The sequence below is a fragment of the Giraffa tippelskirchi genome, chromosome 4 (assembly GCF_054371585.1).
Source record: "Giraffa tippelskirchi isolate mGirTip1 chromosome 4, T2T-mGirTip1v1.2.pri, whole genome shotgun sequence".
Lineage (NCBI taxonomy): Eukaryota > Metazoa > Chordata > Mammalia > Artiodactyla > Giraffidae > Giraffa > Giraffa tippelskirchi.
In genome coordinates, this window is record NC_137278.1 from 79,282,571 (window position 1) to 79,308,604 (window position 26,034).

A 26,034-nucleotide genomic window follows, 5' to 3' on the forward strand; every position below is an offset into this window, starting at 1 on the left:
AATAATATTATCTATGTAAAATGAATAGTATACCTAATTTAAATTTAGAATAATAGTTCAGCAATACCCAGAAATGCTATTTGTTTGTCTGGGTGGGGAAGCAGTATTGGTGGGGGCAGTTGTAAACACAGATAGTTATAGAGAATAGATACCTACCATTGTTGATAATACAGCTTTAAATGAATTTTGTCTTGCTTGGATAAAGTGGATTTAAAACACTCATACAAATATGATGCAAATAATGTATAAGCACAACGATTCTAGTAAGGATAAAGCTGTAAAATAAGTGGCTTAAAAAAAAAAAGCTAACTATGAATTTAGGTAAAAGCATGATATAGAAAAAAAAAGCCCAGACTTTTAGTCTCTGGTATTTAGTGGTCTCTGGAAGCAAGTATTTCTCATTACTTTGGATCTAATTAATAGTAATTAATATTACTATTAACATTCCTCTCTTTGAGGAAATAGAAACAGCTATGTTTCTGGGAAAACGTCATGATTCTTTTTCTGCTCTGCTTCAAGCCTTTTTTTGACTTGTACATTGATCTCACATTTTTTTAAATTATCATATATAACTCTAATATTAAAAAGATGACACATTTTTCTTTTCTAATTTGGTTTGTTTTCAAAATTACTTTCATAAGCTGCACATTTGCAGAAAAATGCCACCTTGAAATCGGCCATAGATTTTTGTTGTTGATAAATAGCTCACTTAATGATCACTGCTTTGATGCCAGGCTCTGTGCCACTGTGCTGTGTGCTTTACATCCATTAGCTCCTTAATCTACACAGTAAGTCTGTGAGTGGGACACTTTCATTATCCCCTGTCATGGAGGAAACAGCTGAGGTTCAGAAAGAAACTTCACTGAGGTCAGTTAGCTAGTATGGGGAAGGAATGAGACTCATTTTTGTCTCTCTCTCACTTCAATTGTGAGTGTAAAATCTTTTGTCTTTCTCTTTTTTTTCCTGAATAGCATTCTCAACAGAAATACCCAGATCACTCATTCATATTCATCCCCCAACCCCTGCATCTCCCTGTCCCTCTTTTCCCCTACCCCCTCTCTGTCTCTCTCAGTCTTTCCTTGCCCCCATCAGCTGTCATGATTGAAAGTGTTTACTCCACTCAATGGATAGGACACGATGCTGAGACTGTAATTATGATGATGACATGGCCTCAATCTTTCAGACTTGACCTATTTGATAGTGAAACAGGTGTATACTGTATTTGTATTTTGTCTGAGGTATGTCCATTGTCATAAACACTTAATTCTCATTCATTTAGTTGATGGCTTCTTATTCTGATAGTCCATGAACTAGAATAGGCTTGAAAGAGTCTATGAAACCCTTGAAATAATTTTCAATTTTATTTTTTTTTACTTTTGTGCTTTCTGTGGGGAAACAAGATCTGTAGATTTCACCAGATTCTCAAAAAAAATCCATGGTCCACAAACTTAAGAAATCACTTTATCAAGGAGTGGGAGATGGGTTCATTTATTCTGAGTCATTTTGGTCTCCATGAAATCAATGAATAAAAACAACATGAAGGTCTATTCTTCACAGATAAAAGCATACAATAGTTTGATGCATTCACTGGTGACTGTTGGGGAGACTACCCCATTCCCCCATGTAGACTGGATACCACTTCCCATGTCTTTCTAGTGAAATCATTGATAGTCACTGCCCTTCATACTGTCTTCCAGTCCTTAAAAACATTTCAGCCCTGTGTGAAAATTGAGAGGGAAAAGTCTTTGCAACTTCTTTGTAATTCCCAAATTACTGATATTCTTCTTTTGGTAAATAAGCACTGGAACAAATGCAACTAATTTTTTTAAAAACCTTAGATTGCATTTTGAAAATTGTAATTCAAATTACTTGTAAATTTGAACATGGATTTCTAGACAAAAAGAAACAAAAACATATGAACTGTGAGCCATTTTTTTCATTTCTATGTCTTTATTATTAGTGATGTGGTTGATTTGAAGTTAGAAATATAGAAAATATGTGGGCTTTAGAATTAGAGAAATCTTGGTTTACATTCAGGATTAAACACTTATATCTGTGTTAGAATTCACACTTGATCATTCTAAACCTATTTTCAAATTTGTATAATGGAGATAATAATATCAAACAGTTGTATTCTGAGGAATAAGGAAGGTAGTCTATTAAAGAGACTAGCACTCTGCTTTATAGAAGATACTTAGCAACTCTTAGTTCCCTAAGAATAATGGGCAAAGGAGGTTCCAAAATCTCTTTACAAATCCCTCAATGGATTTAAAAAAGATAGAATTCCTTAATTGTGTACGTTTTCCTTCAATATCCTATACTATTGACTCTTGAATCTTTCCCTGTTTCACTAACACAAAATGTTTTCTTCTCTTAGATTTCATTTCACTTTTTCTTTTAAACTAGATGACTGTGCTTGAGTAAGATCGAAAGGACACAATAGGCAGTGAATTGTTGCATTTATTGCATTATATCTTCTTAGATAAAGAAGGAAATAGCCAAAGGATAAATATAATAAATGGTGACCAAATGAAGATTCCTCTTTTTGATCAATGAAACTTGACCTTTTTTCCGCAAGATTTATAAGTTAAAGCAATGAACAATATTTGAAAAGTATTTAGTTTTTTTTTTTAATTTAAACATTGTTAATAGAGCATTTCTTTAAAGCCAATAGATGTTATACACAGTTAAAAACAAATCTTGGTATCATTAAAGGAAAATCATTTATTTTCTCAGTGACTCTTCCCAAGAGTTCTGTTAGGTGGATGTTATTTCTATTTACAGATAAGGAAACTAAAGGTCAAAGGGATTAACTATGTAGCTTCTTTTTTTTAATTTTTTAATTGAAGGATAATTGCTTTACAGAATTTTGTTCTTTTCTGCCATATATCAGTATGGGTCAGCCATGGGTATACGTATGTCCCCTCACTCCTGAACCTCCCTTCTGTCTCCCTCCCCATCCAACCCCTCTAGTTTCTTTGGTGTCACGTGCATAGCAAAAGGTGAAGCTGGGCATTGAACTCAATTTGTCTGCCTCAGAACCCTGTGTTCTCCTCATTGTTCTGTGCTGACTTCTTTGATATTACATGCAAAGGCCCTATGGTGAGAAGTGTGTGGCATATGAGAGCCTCAAAAACCTTCTCGTTTTTATGTGGTTAAATTTGTAGGTGAGGAGAAGGTAAATGTAGGCTTCTTTACTCTAAGAAGTGCTGAGGTAGCACTTGTTTACTGCGAACTCAACACCTGGTCACATCATTCTTGAATCATGTTGATTCTCACCTAGGGGGTAACAGCGCTCCATTTCTCCTGAAGCACTGAGATCTCCCTCTATTCTTTTAATTTATTGTGTGTTTCTTGTATGCCTCACTGTGTGCTAAGTGCTTCACATCCATTTTATCCATTTCATGCTCTAGCCACTCTGTGAGGGGTCTGCTACAGATTTAAAGATCGGAAATAGATATCTTAAATTTAGCCCATCCAAAATAACTCTTGGTTTACACTCCTTTCCTCAGACAAGTCTATGCCTCCCTCTGGGTTCCTGATTTCAGTTACTATCATTATCATCTACCTAGTTACTCAGAGCAAAAACCTAGCAGTCAGCCTTGCTTCTTTTCATTAGTAACCAATTATCTCCTGCTTCTAAGAATTGTCCTATTTATCTATCTCTCTGCAGCTTGTCCAAGCCCCTGCCATCTTTCCTCAGACACCTGATTCCTTCCTTGCTCATGAACCTCGTCCTCTCAAATGCACAGTGAATTCTTACACAGCAGCTGAAATGATCCTTTAAAGTCTGAGTCAGATCCTAGCATTCTCCTGCATAACCACTTCCAATGTGTTCCTGTCACACTCAAATTTAAAAAAAAAAATGTCACACAGGACAATTCCTACATGATATAACATATGCAAGGCATCCAAAATAATTAAACTAATAGAGCCAGATAATGAAGTGAAGTAAAAGTTGCTCAGTCATGCAACCCCATGGGCTGCAGCTTGCCAGGCTTCTCTGTCCATAGAATTCTTCAGGCAAGAATACTGGAGTGGGTAGCTATTCCTTTCTCCAGGGAATCTACTTGACCCAGGGATGGAACCCAGGTCTCCCGAATTGCAGGCAGATTCTTTACCATCTGAGCCACCAGAGAATAGAGTGGTGTTTGCCAGGAACTGGGGGGTGGGGAGGAGGTAAGAGGAGATATTAGTAAAAGGTTACTAAGTTTCAGTTTTGCAAGATGACCAAGTCCTAGTTATCTACTATGCACCATGGCACCTATTGTTAATAATACTGTATTGTGTGCTTAAATGTTTGCTAAGGTGGTGGATCTTATGTTAAGGGTTCTTAGCACACACAAATCCATACTATTGTCTGCAGACCCCATGTGATCCAGCTCTGTCCTCTTCTTCCCTTATGCCTCTTGGCCATATTGACCTTTTTTGTGTTCCAACCACTCCACACTCATTTCTGCCTCAGGATGTTTGCACTTGCTAATCCCTCTGGAAAGTTCTTTCCCCAGATAGCCTTAAGTCATCATCTTACTCAGCTCTCTGCTCAAATATTAAAAAGGCCTTTACTACCTATTATATTTAAAATAATACATTCACAATCAGCCATTTTCTGTTCTTACTCCCATTTTTGGTCATAAGATTAACATTGTTTTGTGTATATATACTTATTATTTGATTTTTTAAGCTTCCTCTTAAACGTTTGTTCTACTAGATCAGAGTATCATTCTTGTTCACTGGGTAAGCAATATTTGTAACAAATTTTGGCACATAGTAGGCACTTAAAACATAATTGTTGAATGGATAAATCAATGACTGAGAAAGTCCTACAGAGGGTAAGCTAGTTGTCACATTTCAAAGAGCCAGTAATTGGCAGAGCCAGAATTTGAACTCAGGCACAGAAAACTACCCAGATTCTATCCACGATTGTGTCTACTGCCTTCCTCCTGCAGAACTGTTCATGTCATATGCTGTCCCTTGATATATACACAGAAGGAGACATGGGAAATAGAAAATGGAATTAGTTTGTTTTTTTCCCCCCATCTCTTAACCTGCTTGAATGTGGGCTGATTCCTCAGGGGGATAAAAGCCAGACTGAAACTTAGTGGAACACAGATGCTGGTTGAAAATATGTACAATATTATTGCTTAATTTACAATTACTCCAAACTTGAACGATTATAGAGCTCCAGGATTTTTTTTCCCTCCCTTAGTTTATCCTCTGTAAATTTTGGTGCCTTTAGACAGGATGCAGACAAAACAACTTAGCCCCACAGGTCATTCTTCTCTGTTTGGCATTCAAACGTTTTTCCCTCTCTGCCTTCCTGTGTCCTGCATTCCATTTGGGGGACTGTACATGAAAGGCCAGACTTGTAAATTCCATTAGAGCAAGAGCTGTGGTGGAGAATGAAACGTTGACTCAAGTTTGCTCTTTTTCCAGAAAGGGAAATGATGACAAGAAGTGGCCCTGGGATTTCGAGGCAGGGCCTATTAAAACACTGGGTGCTGGGCCTTACCCCCAAGTAATTCTAATTCATCTGGGGCAGAACCCTTGAACTTACATTTCTAGTAACTTCCTGGCGATGCCCATCCACTTGAACACAGAGTACAGTGATACAGAAAGAAACTACCTCTCAGCAAAACTTCAGTGAAAGAACAACTTGGGAAAGGGAAGCCTCCACCATTTTGTGTCTCATGCCATCAATTACTTACTGTTGGCAGCACAGGAGAACTAAAACAGCTCCAAACATAGAGATGCACAGCCACACTTCCCGAGTCCTAAAGGCAGCGTGTAGTTCTGAAGAGTACAATCAGGAGCCTATAGGAAAATTAGAGGTTTTCATATGCAGATTTTCTGGTCATTGTAAAGCGTAATGGCTCAAGAGTTGGGGATACTCAGACAGAACTTTGGGTCATTTCTTTCTTCTACTCATTGACTGACAACTCTGGGAATAAATCAGTGGCCCCATCCATCTGTCAGAGCTGAAAGGTATCATCTGTCATGTTCTGGCCTGTGAAATTCTTTCTCTGACATTCTTCTTGGCCTCATGGGAATCTTCTGGATGCTCTTCTACATAGTTCAGATATAAATATGTTTCCTTCCCCATCACACTCCAATTTCCTTTGCAAATCAATGGAAATACATTTATGAAGCACCTCTAACAGTTTTTGAACATGTTGATTTTTAAATATGCATTTAAATTGATGAGACAGGGTTGTGGTGACTCTCTTTAAAGCATATAATAAGAGATAAGGGATCTGTGAAGAGTAGCAGGACTCAGAGAAAGCTTTTGGCTCTGCTTTGATTATGACATAGGAGATGGAATGTTCAAATGTCTGCTTTTCGCTCTCATCACCATGAAACACAAACATCCACCACACAATCAAGAGAGTGTCTTGATCCTGGCGGAGCAGATAGGATTAGAAAAGCTTTGCATTCCAATCTTGGACTATTCAAACTGAACCAGTTGCCAAATTTGAAAATCCCGGATTATATCATCTTGCCCCTTTTTGAGAACAGACATACAGACAAAACACTGAAATTGACTCCTGAAGCTTTCAACAGTTTGCTCATCCTAACCAGCACTGATTGGTTCATGAGGTAGGTGTCGGAACAAGAAAGTTTGGTTGGGGAAGCGTGTATATGTGCTCTCAAATTTCATGTTTTTTTTTTTTTTTTTATCATGTTCAATGCTCAGTTTTGAGAATCAGGCTCAAAAATTTTTGGCATCAGTCTGGCCATCTAGGTCCAGGTAAGCTTCCCCGATGGGTCAGCAGGTAAAGAATCTGCTTGAAATGCAGGAGACCCAGGAGACATGAGTTCTATCCCTGGGTTGGGAAGATCCCCTGGAGGAATGAAATGGCAACCCACTCCAGTATTTTTGCCTGGAAAATCCCATGGACAGAGGAGCCTGGCTGTCTGCAGTCCATAGAGCCACAGAATCAGACAGGACTTAGTGAGTAAGCATCCCCCAAATAAGACTGCAGAGCATCCTTTTCACTCTGAAGTTTTCTTGCCAATACTGAAGGAAAACAGAGTGGGAATGATAAAATTAACAACCACGGGAAGGGATGCCCGGGCCCTTCTCTGCAGTTTTACAGCTACAGTCCTTGGCCGGCCAGCAGTAATGCTCCTTTGGCTCTGAAGCCAGTCATCCTCCCTTTTTTGTTTTAAACTCTAGACAGTTCTGCATAATTGCCTGAACAGTTTTGCATATGTTGGTATGTAATCATATGGACCCTAAAACGTACCAGGTTGAACCTGGTGGTTCAGATGGTTATGAATCTGCCTGAAATACAGGAGACCCAGGTTCAATCCCTGGGTCAGGAATATCCCCTGGAGAAAAGAATGGCAATCCACTCTAGTATGTTTGCCTGGAGTATTCCATGGACAGAGGAGCCTGTCCAGCTATAGTCCATAGGGTCACAAAGAGTTGGACACAATTGAGCAACTTTCACTTTTAACTTTGACAGTTATAGGCACTGGTATTTTTAACTGATTTATATGGGTTGATATTTATTGAGAGAATAGGATAGTTCTTGAAGAGTATTAAGTGCTATATAGATTTTTAGGAAGTTGTTATACTAGTTTGAATCTCAAGTGACCTCAGATGATTATTCCAGAATTGCCTAGACTGTTACCTAAAACAAGTTAAAGTTCATAGGTGCTATTTATAGGAATGTTCATAGGTAATGGATGAGAAAAGATGGGGCACTTCAAATGTAATTGTTGAATGGATAAATCAATGATTGAGAAAGTCCTACAGAGGGCAAGCTAGTTGCCACATTTCAAAGAGCCAGGAATTGGCAGAGCCAGAATTTGAACTCAGGCACAGAAAACTACCCAAATTCTATCCACAGTTCTGTCTACTGCCTTAATCCTGCAGAACTGTTACCTGATCCTGCAGAACTGATCCTGCAGGGGGTTACTCTATGGTCAAATAGATAGAGAAAATGTATAACTGAACAAAATTTAAAAGATTTATTTGCAGCTGAACTCTTTAGGAGGTCTATTATATGTTTCTCTGACTCTCTTTTTAAGTAGATGTTTCCCAAGTTTTGTGTTGAATTGTATATGTTTTGCATTCTCTTTTTTTGTGTTGAATACTTCATAGAGAAAAGAGTCTTGATTTAGTCCAATATCCTGATGATTAGGTGAGGTCTTGAAAGCTTGAGTCTTGAAAGTCCAAGCTTATGCAGAAATTTCAGGATACAGCTAGAATCGGGCTTCTCATCTTTTAATGTAGGTAGTAAGGACCTCTGTGTGGATATATTTCATCCAGGCATAAATCTTAAAGTGATGAGTATATTTACCACAATGTCAAGGATATAGAATACTGTTTATGTTTGCAGTGATTGATCTTTTTCGTTACCCCCTTAATCTTCCCAGGTGGTGATAGTGGTAAAGAACCCACCTACAAATGCAGGAGGCATAAGAGATGCAGGTTCAATCCTTGGGTCGGGAAGATCCCCGGGAGGAGAGCAGGGCAACCCACTCCAATTCTTGCATGGAGAATCCCATGGACAGAGGAGTCTAGGAGTCCATAGAGTCTCAAAGTGTTGGACACAACTGAAGCGACTTAGCACACATAGCACACAAACTCTGTGGGTCTCCATCAGCTCCTATGTAAAGTATAAATGGATGGTGATGCACATTGAAGTTTATTCCATGAGAAATTAGAGTCATCAAGTGCAATTCTAATAGTGTACATTCCAGTTATACGAAGGAGCCGCTTTTTCAGTTACCCAACTTACTTGTCACCATAAGCCGTATAGCAGCATGCTCCCCGAGGAGACATACAGAACAAAAGGAGGTTTTAACATTTTTTAAAATTGAAGTGTCAGTTGGGCATCAGGCTTCCCTGATGTCTTAGATGGTAAAGAATCTGCCTGCCATGTGGAAGACCTGGGTTTGATCCCTGGGTCAGGAAGATCTCCTAGAGAAGGGAATGGCTACCCACTCCAGTATTCTTGCTGGAGAATTCCATGGACAGAGGAGCCTGGTGGGCTACAGTTCATGGGACCACAAAGAGTTGAACATGGCTGAGTCTCACACACACACACACACACACACACACACACACACACACACACACACACACACACAGGGATCAACTCCTTCAAGGACTGGGCTCTCTCCCAAATGAATTACATGAAACCATCCATAGTAGGGTATAAAATGGCTGATTATAGCCCAAAAGGTGAACTTCTTCAGAGGAATTTGTATTTGTGTGGGAATCAAAGCCTTAGGCAAAAAGAACAAAAACTCAAGGAAAGCTCTCTGGTGTGTGTTAGGCAGAGAGAGGGCTATTTGCCCTCTTACTGTAGCTGAAATAAGTCCTTCAGACTTCCTCCTGCCCTCCAGACCTCCAAACTTATGAGGCTGACTTTTATGGCAAACTTGCATTTTCCTTATTGTCATGATGAGCTTGCTTTTTAGCAATAGATGGATTAGCCCAGGGCCGACTTAGGTATTAAACTCTGATAACGTGGAGTACTGTGGGAGCCCTTCTGTTGGGTAGAGGATTAACATAGCATAAATCCTGACCCTAAACCTGGGGTTCTCTGGGAGGAAATGGGAAACTGTGTTTGATAAATCCAGTCTCTCAACTGCTTTTTTGCCCAGTTTGCCCAATCAATTCATAGGACAAGGACAGGGCATTTGAAATGGACATAGTCCTCATGACTGTCAAAGGAGTACATTGACTAAAATGTACTGTGTTTTGGACCGCCATTTCTAATGTCCAAAGTATACCTAACATATCTTGGCTTTAAAATGAATTGGCCAAAATTTACCAGGTGTATGGGCTACAGTGAGCCCTGGGAGCTTCTATTCTATGCATATGCACATTTTTATTCTGCTTCCTATGACTAGTTATTCTCAATAGCTATCCACTGGGCACATTAAAAGCTCTAAAAAACATCATGAAGTGATGAATTATATTCCACTTTATTGGCCTACTATTTTCAATTGGATTTGTGAAGGTATGCAGAATGAGTATACAATAGATATATTGTATTTTGATCACTTTTTTGAATGATGTAGGTTCATGATTTTTCTAATCACACAGTAGCTGTCTATCTATCCACCTCTCTATTCGGATATATCTTAGAAGTTGAAAATATTCCATAATACCGAACTCAATATTTTCTTGCCCCAGTTAATTGCGAATAATCGAGTACTTTCAAAATTTCGCTATGCTCATGCCAAACAGTCATTGGTTCTATACAAAATGGCTAAACAGGATCATAGATTACTTTTTATTCCATAACCTACATTATTCACTTAATAGCATATATTGGGCAGTTTTTCATACCTGTACATAAGTTATTCACCTTGTGCTTCATTTTCTTTTTTGATCTGGTATTGTGAAAATGGTAAAGGACATGTTTCTAAAACAAATTCCAAACCCCAGTATATATAAAAATGATGGAATAAGGTTTGGCTCTGACTGACTTCAGAGGACCCTCAGTTTCTCTGTAACTGGACGACCACAGCTCTTGAGAGATGCTCAAAGCACAGCTGCCTTTTCCTATAGATGAAATGTAAGGAGAGAGTACAGGTTGCCCTTATCTAATCACTGGCCATCTTTAAACAGGATACTCTCTGATCTGTCAGGAGCATGACAGCCTACAAGATGGCAGTTGCTGCACTTAGTGGCATCTTGGAAATGAGGAACCTATTATTTGCATGCTTGCTAGGAACTAAACAAAGAAACATGAAAGAAGATGCTGGAGGCAAATAGTGGGCATTTGTTTGCTAGTATAAGTCATTTTGGTTCTTGAAATTCAGGCAGATTCTGTGGTTGTGTGATCTGTGCTGGGGGCATTTAATTTTCTTTGCCTTTAGTGTACAAGAGCAGCCCATTATCTGGGGCCAACAGTCTGTTTTCCAGGAAGGCTCATTGTCCCTGGTTTACGAGTAGTTCTATTAGAAGATCATGTATTAACCAATAACTTAAATTTTAATTCCTGTTTATCATTTCAGTTATGTTTATATTTGTTTCCCTATATTTATAATGCATAGCATATTGTTTTCAAATATTTCAAGGCACATCTATGTGTAGTTGTGTAGTAAAATCTAGCATTTTATTGGATTCCTGTAGTATGTATAGTACAACTTTCAGTACCTGTTTGGGAATTTTAAGAAGCAAAAAAATCCAGCTACTGTAGGCATTGACCATCTAATTTCAAAGTAAGAATCATCACTAGTTTGGGTGATGGAAACTTGTTTTATTGTGACTTATTGCTGGGAACACACCTGCAGTCTTTAGTTACATTTCTCAATAATCATTCACATATATTTATTGGGCATTTTCAATAGGATCTGAGGCCAAATGAGGACATTTACACAGTAAGGATAGAATCAAGGACCATCTTTGATGGTTCAGGAGCCTTGGCTTGTATCGATACAATCCCTAGGTAATCTGCCATCATCAGATTTGGTGTTCTCAGAATAGCTGGTGTTCCTTTCATATCATCCAGTTTGTAGAACACTGGCTTTCACACACACACACACACGCGACTGTTTGCTAGTTTTTACAGGTTAGTATGTGCCATAGAAGAAGAACTGTACAAAAAAGATCTTCACGACACAGATAATCACGATGGTGTGATCACTCACCTAGAGCCAGACATCTTGGAATGTGAAGTCAAGTGGGCCTTAGAAAGCATCACTACGAACAAAGCTAGTGGAGGTGATGGAATTCCAGTTGAGCTATTTCAAATCCTCAAAGGTGATGCTGTGAAAGTGCTGCACTCGATATGCCAGCAAATTTGGAAAACTCAGCAGTGGCCACAGGACTGGAAGAGGTCAATCTTCGTTCCAATGCCAAAGAAAGGCAATGCCAAAGAATGCTCAAACTACCGCACAATTGCACTCATCTCACATGCTAGTAAAGTAATGCTCAAAATTCTCCAAGCCAGGCTTCAGCAATACGTGAACCGTGAACTTCCAGATGTTCAAGCTGGTTTTAGAAAAGGCAGAGGAACCAGAGATCAAATTGCCAATATCCGCTGGATCATCGAAAAAGCAAGAGAGTTCCAAAAAAACATCTATTTCTGCTTTATTGACTATGCCAAAGCCTTTGACTGTGTGGATCACAATAAACTGTGGAAAATTCTGAAAGAGATGGGAATACCAGACCATCTGACCTGTCTCTTGAGAAACCTGTATGCAGGTCAGGAAGCAACAGTCAGAACTGGACATGGAACAACAGACTGGTTCCAAATAGGGAAAGGAGTACGTCAAGGCTGTATATTGTCACCGTGCTTATTTAACTTCTATGCAGAGTACATCATGAGAAACGCTGGGCTGGAAGAAACACAAGCTGGAATCAAGATTGCTGGGAGAAATATCAATAACCTCAGATATGCGGATGACACCACCCTTATGGCAGAAAGTGAAGAAGAACTAAAGAGCCTCTTGATGAAGGTGAAGGAGGAGAGTGAAAAAGTTGGCTTAAAGCTCAACGTTCAGAAAACTAAGATCATGGCATCTGGTCCCATCACTCCATGGGAAATAGATGGGGAAACAGTGGAAACAGTGTCAGACTTTACTTTTTTGGGCTCCAGAATCACTGCTGATGGTGACTGCAGCCATGAAATTAAAAGACGCTTACTCCTTGGAAGGAAGGTTATGGCCAACCTAGATAGCATGTTTAAAAGCAGAGACATTACTTTGCCAACAAAAGTCCGTCTAGTCAAGACTATGGTTTTTCCAGTGGTCATGTATGGATGTGAGAGTTGGACGGTGAAGAAAGCTGAGCGCCGCAGAATTGATGCTTTTGAACTGTGGTGTTGGAGAAGACTCTTGAGAGTTTCTTGGACTGCAAGGAGATCCAATCAATCCATCCTAAAAGAGATCAATCCTGGGTGTTCATTGGAAGGTCTGATGTTGAAGCTGAAGCTCCAATACTTTGGCCACCTCATGCGAAGGGTTGACTCATTGGAAAAGACCCTAATGCTGGGTAGGATTGGGGGCGGGAGGAGAAGGGGACGACAGAGGATGAGATGGTTGGATGGCATCACCGACTCGATGAACATGGGTTTGGGTAAACTCCGGGAGTTGGTGATGGACAGAGAGGCCTGGCGTGCTGCAATTCATGGGGTCGCAGAGAGTCAGACATGACTGAGCGACTGAACTGAACTGAACTGATGTGCCATAGTTATTTTTATGTATGTCAAGATTTGTGTTTCAGGCAGGATGGCCATGGTCCTCTATTGCAAATCCTCACATGTCTCTGTCTTCTGGAAAAGTTACCAGATGCTGCCCCAGTAAAATTAGCCACTGGCTGGATTTTAGCATCATTGAAGAATTGGGGGGTTGGAGAGGGGGTTGAGACAGAACACAGCTTCTGGACCCCTATATTTCCTAAGTTCATATGAGCTTCATATGATGCTGTTTCCATCTGTTTACTTCTCTGAGTCTTAGAGGCCTTTCCTTTACAGCTATCCTTCATCATAAAATGTGACTCTTTGAGCCAAATACCAGAAAGACAGATCTAATTTAGTTGATGTAGGATTATTAAATAATAGAACTGACAGGTAAAAAAGAATCAAGGAATTTAATGTTCATGTAGTACTTTGGGAAACTTAAAATAATTGAAATAGACTTCCTGGAATCATCAGGATGGTATATTTCTCCATACATGGAAAGATTAATTCTATATTTTCCTAGAGGCATAAAATAGGAATATAACTAAGAAGAAAAATAAACTGAACAGAAACCAAGGGTAGAAGTTCTAGGAGACCATGGGAAAAGTACCTAGGGAAAGAAAAAAAGAGATTAATCCATACTGAATATGATCACTGAGTGCCCATTACTTGACTCAACTACTGTTGCATTGTTGAAGAAGGGCTGATGGAGATAAATAGTTGGTCGTATGTGTTGCTTTTTTATCTGACTTCTTTGATAGGCTGTCTTTTGAGTCAGGTACTTTCTTAAAGCTTAGAAAATTCAGAAGTCATAAAGCAAGAAAATAGGATGGACCTAGAAATGATCGTACTAGATGAAGTCAGAGAAAGAAAAATATCATGAGACATCATTTATATGTGGAATATAAATACAAATGAGCTTGTTTACAAACCAGAAATGGACTCAGATATGGAAAATAAACTTATGGTTACCAAAGAGGAAAGGTAGTGGGAGGGATAAATGAGAAGTTTAGGATGAACAGATATGAAATAGGTTAAGAAGGATTAATTACTGTATAGTGCAGGAAACTATATTCAACACTTTGTGATAACTTGTAATGGAAAAGGATCTGAAAAAGAATATATATATATACACAACTGGATCACTTTGCTATAAACCCGAAACATTGTAAATCAACTATACTTTAAAAAGAAACCATTCTGTATAAATCAGCTGACCAGTGCAGCATTACAATATTTGCAAAACAGTATCCTTGTTTATGAGGATACAACCTTTCCTGGGAAATCGTTCCTAACAAAATATTGCAATTCAAGTATAAATCTCAAACTGTCACAGTTAATATATTTCCTTTACTCCATATCCTTCAAGTAAAAAGAATTTACATTTTTTAAGATACATGGCAACTGAAAAATGTGCCCAGTACATTAATTAAAGTAGCTAACAAAATCATCATGTTTGTGTTGAAAGAGAAGTAGCATTTTTCCTTGTTTCCAGCCATCTTGAGAAAAAAACGATTAGCTTTTGTGCATTACAAAAATGTTCTTGTTTTCTTAGATATCCTTAAAGCCACTGTTTGCTGAATGTATATTTAGTGCACTGTCTCAGGTACACCACATTTGATGTTCATAGCCTCCTAGGAAGTAAATGCTATTTTTCCGTGTATTTTTCAGGTAAGGAAACTGAGTCTCAGGGAATTAAATTACTCAGGGTCCAAGAGAAAGTGGCAAAGCCAAGATTTAAACTCGGTCTCTGACACCAAAGTCCATGATCTTTCTGTGGATTTCACATTATTTTTTAAAATACTTTTTGTTTTCAAAAGAAGCAGGAATAAAAATATTAAGGTACTCAAAAATGGAACTTGCTGGCAGGACACAGAAGTTTGTGCTTGTTTTGTTGGTGGACCAAAGTGAACCTAACAGTCCATATCTATGATGGCATCTCTAGACGTGGAGCCTAGACCAGTAGCTGGAGGAGTCCCAGTGGAAAGGATCAGTTTAGATAACCTCCCCAAGGCATGTGAAGTTATTTTTCAGGGAAGTTTGGTGAAACAAGATTTATCTAGAATTCTGAGGAGCCCTCTGGCCTAGTTGAGAGGTCTCAGGGGTACTCAGAACTGACTGTCCGTATCACATGGGCATTTTGAGCTTTCTTAGTGAACACCATCACGAACTACAGAGGGCAAGAGTGGCCCATGCAAGGCCTTTGTTGTCTTGATTAAATTCGCTTTTGTTCATTGATTTGTTTTAGTCATTTGAGTGTACAAATTTGTCAGACACTGGTGCAGTGTGATAGAAATATATCCCTGCTCTTCAAGTAGAGGAGACATGCAAACAAGTAATTACAATGCAGCATGATCATTGCTATAATTGAGATGCTCCTACGTCTTTAAAGTTCCACCTAAAATGGTCCTCGGAAAGGCGAAGTCAGCCTTGTTATTGGCGAAATGTAGAATCTTTAGAAGCCAGCCGTTGGCCTTTACACATAGGTAGAAATCTGGTTTGTAACCATGGCCTGTTGTTCAGTCTCTAAGTTGTGTCTGATTCTGTGACCCCATGGACTGTAGCACGCCCGTCTTCCCTGTTCTCCACTATTTCCTGGAGTCATGAGTCAGTAGCACGACACTGTAGAAAATGCAATGTCCTGCCTTCTCTGACTTGAAAATCCCATTTTTTTCTAGATGTAGCTCTAACATTATCTTCTCCGTGGAACCTTTCCTTTCTCCCCATTCATTCTCAAGCCCTTGAATGATAGGCCAGTTAGTTGTGCTTTCCAAACTTCATGCATTTAACTTTTTCTTGACTTTTTTCCATAAGCCTATTCCACTACACCAGTAGTCAAATTCCCAAAGTGCCCAATTCACACAGAGTTGGATAATTGTAAAAAAGATAGATCCTCAGAACACATTCATTTCCCATTGAGAAAGAGGATCACCTTATTTAAGATTCCTTAAAATTCTGTGAGCCGTGCAGTTTGTGCTAAAGGGCTATTCCTGGGCTGGCCCTGGGGTCTATGGAAAATAGCCATTCCTGTTCTTCTTTTAGGGCTGTCACAGTTCTAAGTTTGGAGAAAAGTGCTTCTGTATGATTCACATGATTTTAAAAAATACAAAGAAGAGAAAGGGAGCTATGCTTACCATATTTCTTAAAAGGAGCTAGTTTGGTGTCAGTCATTCCTATCTTATTTTGCTATTCATAGACAGCATTCTTCAAAAATTTAACTTGACAACAGAAGGTGTATTTAATTACAATTATAGAGCAGTTTACAAGAATTTGAAAGACATCAAATGTGGTAGATGTTAGTTCTTTTGTGGTTATTTATGCTTTGATATTTTAGGAAATTACAAAAAATATATGAACGCGCTGCTAAACTTTCTGAGCATATGACTGTTTGTCTTTATGACATTTAAATTTCTACGATAAAAGGAATGGAAGCCACCTATAGAAGGAAGAATATATAGATATAGTACATATCTATACTGTATATCTGTCTATCCACCTACCTAAGCTAGAAACTAATCTGAGATTCAGAATATGACTGTTTACAAGACTGGAGCACTGGTGCCTCCCAAGAGGTTGAGATCTATGAGTTGATATGAATAGGATTTTTGGCCTTTGGGCTATAGGAGAGATGAGGAGTTTTTACTGCAGGCCCTGGTAGAGGTCAGGGAAAGAAGAGGATAGAGCAGGTTGCATGAAGTATTTCCCCACCTCCTACCCTCATTCCAGCAGTTAAGGGGTCGGTTTAAGGATCAGAATGAGAGAGGTGTAGGGTTGAAGGATGGCTTTGACAGTTTGTTCCCATTATATTTATTTTAAATGTCCCAGACAGAAATTAGATATCTTTCCTCTTTGCTATTATGGTGTTATCTGCCTGAAAATAGGACATCATTTGATCCATGGTTTGAATATTTTGTCATTATAACCCTCAAGTTCACTTATTCATATTTATGGCTGAATAAAAGTGTTTTGGGGGACATTTTAAGGGCATCCTTCTTTAGAGTGATTCTTCCCCTTTGAGTGTATCACAGAAGTTACCCTTTTTTCTCCATAGTAGAGTCACAAATAATACTTTTGTTTCTAGTACCTATAAAACCTTAAAACCTTTCAGAATGTTTATGCATATGTATTATTTACTATAACCTAAATTGTATTCATAAATTTTATTTTCTAGTATGATTTCAAAAATTTGCACAATGTACAAAAAATGTTGTCATTGCCCAGATACGTGACCTTAAACTACACGTAGGATGTCTATATATAAATCAGAAATGACTATATGCATGATGTTAAATTGTTGAGTGTGTTTGAGTGGGTTAGAAGACATGAAAGGCTTATACAATATTCAGTGCATGGTAGTTTTACTTTCTTTCACCCACAGTATCATACTGGACTGGAACTCGGGGTTAGGATAGGAAAAATCGGGTATAAGCTTTTTTGGGGGAAATAACTCTCTGAAGCTCATTTTATTAACTTCTGAAATAAGACAGCTGAATAATCTCTAAGGCTCCTTTTAACTAACTTCTAACACTGTGTGTCTCCCTGTATATGCTGATGTTGGCACAACAAAATGGGATATCCTTTATTATGCATATAGTTGTATTTATAATGGATGCTTATTGACTCCAACCTAATAGGAGACAACTGATCATATGCTAAAATAATATGAAGTTAAGGAGGCCCTAAAAATCAAAGCTGTTTTATTCATTCTTCTTTATTCTATTGAGAAAATAATGATGATAGAAAAATACATGTTTCCCATTGCAAAGCAGAAAAAGCTCAGTGGGAGATCTCGGTTTTAGATAAAACAAATAGACTTGAGATGCTTCTCCTTAACATTCTGACGAATGTAATTCTGAAATGAAAGAGACTTTTTACTGGGCACAAGAATTTTTGTTCAGAGTTTCCCCCCCTACACACAATTTATCATCCTACTCAGCCAACCTTTAATCCAATATGAAGCCCTAAAATTCTAACATGATTTAGAAGCATTAATAAAAGAAGAATTAGGGAAGGAGGCTATACATTTGTTCTGGCTCGCATAGTATCATGTTGAAAAATTACATTCACACGGCCAGTTTGCCTTTCCTCTCTATGAAAAACCTTGGGCAGTCCCAGAGGGCATCTTTTCAGCTTCTTGTATTCTCCTCATGGCATTTGGGTAGAAAGTATTTATGTAAAATCTATTGCTTTGCTTATCTGATAACACATAGCCCTGGAAAAGCTAATCAATCTATCTTTGCTCACGGAAATATCAGAATGATTCAACCAGATGGTTAATTTTGGAAGTCTTGGACTATAAACTCACTTCAAAAGACTTTTAAACAGGTTTGACATTCCTTTCCCATAAGAAAGCCTGTATATATTTGACCCTTGGATGTAAGCCAACCCTGTCCTCCTTTTCTGCAGCACGGTAGATAATTACATTTAACCCATTTTTGACTTGCTGGCTCTTTTTCCCCCTAGTGTCGCAACTCAGTGCTGCAACATCAAGTTAAGGGAAGGATCAGAATAAAGAATTTAGGGAATAGTGGAATCCTTTCATTAGAATGGATTGACTTGAAAAAGATGCATATGAAGGCACAGGGGGAAACATGTTCCATATGTCCTGGGGAGAGAAGGTAATCACTTTACCATTTGAATTGAATTATGTAGTAATGTGAAGGGTACATCTAGAGTCAGGACCTGCAGTGCCAGAGTTCAAAGCCACTTAATGAGAAACAGAGCTCTTCACCATCTCAAAAAGCATTTGCTAAGCAACCAATTGCATGTGGTGCTGCAAAGAGAATTACATGGACCCAGCCCATGACCTTCAGAAAGGCATAAGAAGATTGGGAAATAAAATGCTTAGAGTATTGCCAAGTCACTACAGAAATCCTTTGGTAAATCTCCATTAGAAAAACTACCATCAAGGAAAATAATCAATAAGGCTCTATCCAAAGCCTGTTCCATTCAATGGAAATTCCACTAATATATAGGACATTTTCTGATTCTCCTGGGAAGTCTTCACTATAGATTGCACATGCATGAGAATGGGCCATGGAAGTGAAACAGAGAAATACCAAGCACAGTTGGGCACTGGGGAAAATATTTTCATTTCTGTGTGTGTGTGTGTTTGAAGTAGATTGTTCTGTGAATTTCCTGTAGAATATGAAATTAGAAGCACTGTCTTGACTGTTCAACTTTGTAGCCTCATTAACAATAATAGAAGGCACATTTATTGAAAAAGTATCTGTGTCAGACACTTGGCATGATACACGGCATCCCCTCAGTTAATGCTTACAGCACCCCCATAACATAGATATTATCACCTCATTTTCTGAGAGAGGAGATGGGTATGAAGCGATTAAGTAAATGTCCTGAAATCCCAAGGCTGCTAGTGCTTTGGCAGGTCCTGGATTTGAACCCTTCTTATTCAGCCTATGAAGTGAGGTACACATGTACTTGTCCTGCTGTACATGTGCTTCTCCAAACTACATAATATGCACTTTATTGCACTTGGAAAAAAGAAATTATTTATGATTATCTTGAGACTGTTTTATTCATTCTATTTTGTATGAGCTCTTATTTGCAGATAAAGTTATAGTATTAGATTAGATATTCAACTATACTTTTAGGCCAGCTCTTGTTATTTAGTCACTAAGTCGTGTCCGACTCTTTTGCACCCCCATGGACTGTAGCCCATCAGGCTCCTCTGTCTATGGGATTTTCCAGGCAAGAAAACTGGAGTGGGTTGCTGTTTCCTTCTTCAGGGGATCTTCTCAACCCAGGGCTTGAACCCATATCTCCTGCATTGGCAAGAGAATTCTTTACCATCTGAGCCACCTGGGAAGACTCATAGTCACTTAGCAAATGTATCCATTAGATTCTAAATTAGTGAAAACCACTGTTTATCCAAAAATGCCTTAGTTTACCGAATCTTAATCAGTCAGTTATTTAGCAGTCAACGCAAAAAGAGGGAATATGTTTTTATTTTTTCTTTCCTGAGCTAGAAAATGATGACAATTTCTGCATTCACCTTTGCAAATAGAATAATCAGACTAAGGATATGAATCATTCTGTGTATAGACAATCTTTCTCTCGGGTTGTAAGTGATCAGTGTGCGTATACCCGGTTGGAATAACTGGCTGATTTGTTAATGAGGAAAAGCATCAGGTGCCACTCTTTTTTTGTTTAGGTGCCACTTTTAGGTCTTCTAGATTTCTATTTCATTTTAGTTTATGAAATGTAGTCAGACTTACAGATTGTTCACTGGTTGTTTTATTCTTTTCTTGCACGTAATCAAACAATATGTGTAGTTTTTGAAAAAGGAAAACGAAGTTCTGTGGGAATTTAGCCTGAAGAGTAGTAGAGAACTGGTATTGGTGAGACATAACTATTTATCCTCATCATTTTAATACGTTCCTTTTACCAGCCCCACTTCAGGCAAAAGCAGATACTATCATTAACCTGCCTGTGATACACAAATGAAAAAAATAAGTGCTACCTAACGTCATTAACCCAGGGAGTCAGAAACAGGTCTTGGGAATAATCCTGAGTCCTAATAAACACGGCTATATGGTTCATTCAAAAACATCACTTGAAATTCAGTTTTCTTAAGATATGAAATCTACTTTAAAAAAAGACTCGTGCTCCACACCCTTTTTTATTTAGAAACGTTAGTTTATGTTGCTGATGTTTTAGCTCCCGCTCTTTAAATAACTTGGCTTTCTTTTTGCCTTTTTTGTTAGCTTAGTACTTTCCCAGGGTAAGTGATAAATAAAGCTGGAGTGTTGGTTGCAAATTCTCTTCCTCTCTATCCCCACTGTCCTACCTCAGATTTACCCGGGGACCAGGGCATCCCACAGTGTGCTCGGACACCAATCAGCATCACTTGAATCAGCAGGGGGTTGGGGAGCACTGAGAGCCTGAGAGTTTTCTGAGCTCAAAACCCTCCCTTTAAATCTCAGCAAGGGCCTTGAATTGGGAGCAGAAGAGCCTAGCACAAGAACTGGAATTTGCAATGTCACATTTCTGCTTAAGAACCCATCATGACAAGCGATCAGAGTTCATGATATATCATGTATCAGTGAAGATATATCATAGGGTTGATTGGAAAGAAAAGGCTTTGGTAACTTCTGAGACCGTTTTCTCCTTTCTTCCCTTCCTCCTCTCTATACCGATTAGGTAAGGATTCTATTGAACATCTTCTTGAAGGCTTTTAGGTTTAGCTGGTAATCCTCTGATAGCCATTTATCAAGTAGCAGGAGGAAGCTCAGCCTTTGGCGAGGGAGGTTAAAAAATTAAACACACTTGAATTTGTGGAATTTCTCAACTTGGCCTTCAGAATGAAACTATTCTGTTAATAGTTACGCAGACAGAAATGTAAATGAACTACTCTGTGCTCTAGAATGTAGGAAGTTAGAACATAGAAGTTAAAGTGGAGGAGACAGAGGTCTGGGAAGACTTTTGGGAAGTGATGACATTTAGTTGGACGTAAGGGTTCTATTTGGGCTTCCCTGATGGTTCAGATGGCAAAGGATCTGCCTGCAATGCAAGAGACCCGACTTCGATTCCTGGGTTAGGAAGGTCCCCTGGAGAAGGGCATGGCAACCCACTCCAGTATTCTTGCCTGGAGAATTCCATGGATAGAGAAGCCTGGCGGGCTACAGTCCATGGGGTTGCAAAGAGTTGGACACAACTGAGTGACTAATGCTAACTAACTAATAGAACACTTTCTTTCAAAGGTTGTGTTAGATTTCAGTAGACCAGAGTGTGTGAGAGTATTCAATTCAAAGCAAACTGCAGAAGAAAAGGTTCAGCTGGGTTAAAGTCAATGTTTATTTTCATTAAATTTTAAATGGTTCAAGGTAGGGTGTGTGTGTGTGTGTGTGTGTGTGTGTGTGTGTGTGTGCACGCGCATGCGTGTGTGTGTGCAGAAGGTGTAGTGTGAGGAGATGAATTTAGAGAAGTAAAGTGGGTCTAAGTCATAAATAACTAGTGGAGTACATTAATGTGTTTGGATTTGACTGCCATCTTGACTAGCTCTGTTGGAAGTCCTTGTGTAGACAAGTGATACATTCTACTCTGTGGTTTAGGAATGTGCCTGGTAATGGTGTGGAGCCTAGGTTGAAGGGAATGAGGCTAGAGGCAAGCAGATCAGGTAGGAATCCTCACAGTATTCTAGGTGGAAGGTGTTGGGGGTCTGTAATAGGAGGAAATTGGGATTCACTGTGAAGCTGGGACCAAATTTGGAAACTTGATTAAATGTGAACTGTGAAGATGAAAGACATCAAAGATGATGATGCTTCTGAACTCTGTGAGGGTTTCAAATGGTATGAAGAACACACAGGGTTCAATTTGGGGCTTGTTGGATTTCAAGGGCTGTCAGCTGCAGGTGGAACTGTATCAGACCGAAAAGGAGAATTGAAAGCTAGAAATAGAAACTGGGGAGTTAACAGCAAGAAGCAATAGCTAGAGACAACAGATTAAGTGATATTACCTGCAGAAAATGTGGAAAGACTGGAAGAGAAAGTGGAGAAATGCCTTATTTAAAGGGGTTGTGTGAAGAAGAAAGAAGAGGACTGGTAAGAGACAGAGGAGGTAAACCTCTATAGCATCCCATCAGATGTAACAAGGAAGGAGAAAGCTTCAAGGAAAAGGGTGAATAGCTATTACTAGTAATGCAGCTACCTTTGGGAAGTTTACAATCTATGTAGATTACGCTAACACATTAAATTTACTCATATGGTGCTTTTGAGTCACAGGGAGTTCCTTGGATTGTTTAATTTCCTTCCCTACCACATTATTTACCAGCTGGATATTCTCCCATCTCAACTCATCCAAATCTAAGACTGTCCTAAGGCTCAATTAAAAGTCTAACTCTTCAGCCCCTGCTGCTGAAGAGCATCTTGTTCTTCTCTGAATCCTCATAGTTGATATAGTTCTATTTTCTCTTGGTGGATGTCTTATTTCCCTAAATGGACTGTGTGATTTTTTCAGGGTAAAGACTGTATTTTAAATGCATTCATTTCTGCTCCAAAATTAGCAGAATGCTTTGCTTGAGAAAGGTACTCAAAAACTTTTTTTTTTTTTTTAAGGAAATCTGTGATGTGAAATTTGGTAATACATATTAGGTCAGGTGTCGTAAAATGGTTACCTCCTATGACACGTTAATGCCTCTTCTGGGGTGATAGTCTATAAAAATAATCTGAAATATGAAAATATCACATGCACAAGCATTCTTGCCAGAGTTCTATTTGAAATAGTTCAAAATTTTAATACTATACTAGTAGAATGTTTGTGTGAACTGTATAAATAATTTAATGGAATCATACAATCTTTAAAAATTATGAAGACAACTTACCTACTTAGAAATGTGATTATTATTTTTTAAAAAAGCAGAGTACAAAAGTGTGGTTTCTAATGTATAAAACATCTGTCTGGAAAATAATAGACAATAGTTTAAAATGGTACGTTTTAACACAAAAAGAATGGCTAATGATTTCTTTACTTTTTAAAAGTTGCCGTAATATGATATCATTATTATAAATCATCTTCTTATATAAAAGCAATGTCTTATTTCCTATGAAGGACCAAATACTTTACAGAGAACTTGGAAGGTGTCCTCATTAAATATTCAAGTCATTACAGGACAAGGACTATTAGAATCCATTAGTAGCGCTCCTGGTAGTGACCACCACCATTGATCAATGCCATCAATTGTTTCAGCTCTTAAGGGGGCCATCTTGTCCTTTAACTGTGGGCAGTGATAAGGTTAAAAGAGAAAGGAAAAGTGAGAGGAGAGTTAAGAGTGAAAATCCAAGAAGAGGGGGAGGAAGCAAATCAGTGAGCTGTGAAAAAAGTAAGACGAGGCAAGAAAAATACTGAAGGCAGAGAAGAAAGATTTTTAACTGTGCCTCTGCCTCTCTCTGATGTTCTTTTTCTTCACCTTTTTGTCTCTCTTCCCTGCTGCTCGGTGGAGCCTTTCAGACAGAAACACTGTATTTTCAAAGGCCATGACTATTTTTGATCTTGACTCTAATCAATATTCTGAGGTGGTCTTGGCAAGAAAGAGACTTCTCTGGAATCACAGGGTGTATTATATCAGAAGTGGGAGGTTCAGCAACACAGGCAAAGACAAGTATAAAATAATGGGGTAAATAGAATACTGGTAGTACGAGGGAAGGTGAGAGTGCAAACTCATCACGAAAATATTGGGCACTGTCTCCAGGCACCATTTAGCTCTGAGTTTGAAATAGCTGGTGAAGATGCTGCTGCTGCTGCTACCGAGACTTGCCTACAAAATCTGGGACAAATGATTCTTTTTCTTTTTTTTTCAAATGTATGATAACTTTAAGCAGATTTTATTTTTTAAGGGTAGAAAAGACAATATTTGAAACAAAAATTCAGAGTTACAATTCTCAAATTTGTCAGTCATCCTCAATACTAGCAGATCTTCCAAGTTTAGGTTAGATAGGAAGATCGTATTTATATGTATTCATAAGGTCAAGTTAAGTATTTACATTTGCTGATGGTAGTAGTTTCCATCTGTGTGATCATTGAATAGAGGCATAAAAAGGAAAACTGGATAAATAAGCATTGCAAATTTTTAATATTTATTTTTAAAATTGAAGTATAGTTGTTTTACGATGTTATATTAATTTCAAGTGTACAGCAAAGTGATTCAGTTATATAAATATATATTTTATATATGCATATATATTCTCTTATAGATTCTTTTCCCTTATAGATTATTGCAAGATATTGGGTATAGTTCTCTGTGTGAAAATTAGAAAAAAAACCCCACAAAGTCTCTGATGAAGCCAGTTAGAAGTTCAAGACTTCTGAGGCTCAGTTTTCTCACCTCTAAATTGGGGATAATAATAGTAGGTATTTCAGCTGGTTGTTTGATTAAATGAGACCATGTGTACACAGAGTTTTAAATTTATTTGAAGGATGTGGTTATCGACAAAGATTTGGTAATTTCTGATACTGGGGGGTAAGGTATAGAACAAATGATTTTTGATTCCAAAACCACTCATACTGGACAGCTGCTTTGAGAGGTATATTACATCTGCTTATAAATCAGTTCTGAATGGTTCAGAGTTGCAGATTTTCTCTGTTGGGCTATTGAAGAAGGTAACTCACGTCTCCTGGCATTAGGCAGACCTAGTAGGGTATCCTCACACAGACATTAATGTGCATTTACCTTTTCACTCCTTCTAAGTCATTCGTAAAGGACAGTGAAACCTAAAGAGATATCAGTGTGAAAAGGTGCTTATTTTTTATGATAGCAGATCAAAAACTTCTTGATTCAGGTTTTAAGACTGAATCTGAAAGACACTGAGCCAAGATTTTTTTTTTTAATTTTATTGTTATTATACTTTATGTATGTGTTAGTCACTTAGTCGTGTCTGACTCTTTGTGACCCCATGAATTGTGGCCCGATAGGTTCTTCTGTCCATGGAATTTTCCAGCCAAGAATACTGGAGTGGATAGCCATTCCCTTCTCCAGGGGATCTTCCAACCCAGGATTCGAACCTGGGTCTCCCACATTGCAGGCAGACTTTATCGTCTGAGCCACTCAGGAAGACATTTTATTCTTTATGTATTCAACAAATCTTTATCAAGAACCTGTTAGATTGGATCAGATGAAATTGTCAGTGGTATAACACGGGTAATTTTGTTTTTTAATTTTTTGAACTTTTTAGTTTGTACTGGAGTATAGCTGATGATGATGTGATAGTTTCAGGTGGACAACAAAGGGACTCAGCCATACACATTTTTAAATGTTTTAAAATTGAAGTATAGTTGGTTTACAACGGGGTTTATTCCCTGGTGCCTCAATGGTAAAGAATCTGCCTGCCAATGCAATGGATGTGGGTTCAATCCCAGGCCTAGGAAG

At 38.4% G+C, this 26,034-nt stretch overlaps 1 protein-coding gene across 6 annotated transcripts in view; it reads left to right on the forward strand.

Moving 5' to 3' along the window:
• Window positions 1-26,034, forward strand: part of SLC8A1 (solute carrier family 8 member A1) — a 384,185-nt gene that overhangs the window by 102,907 nt on the left and 255,244 nt on the right. For 2 of the 6 annotated variants that reach the window (XM_081483166.1, XM_081483168.1), the window contains exon 1: window positions 6,374-6,597. The exons of 1 other annotated variant lie outside the window; for it this stretch is intronic. The gene's annotated coding sequence lies outside the window, so the exon portion shown is untranslated. Of the gene's footprint in view, window positions 1-6,341; window positions 6,598-26,034 lie in introns of those variants that run through there. 3 more of the 6 variants (XM_081483165.1, XM_081483162.1, XM_081483163.1) reach the window with 3 other exon arrangements.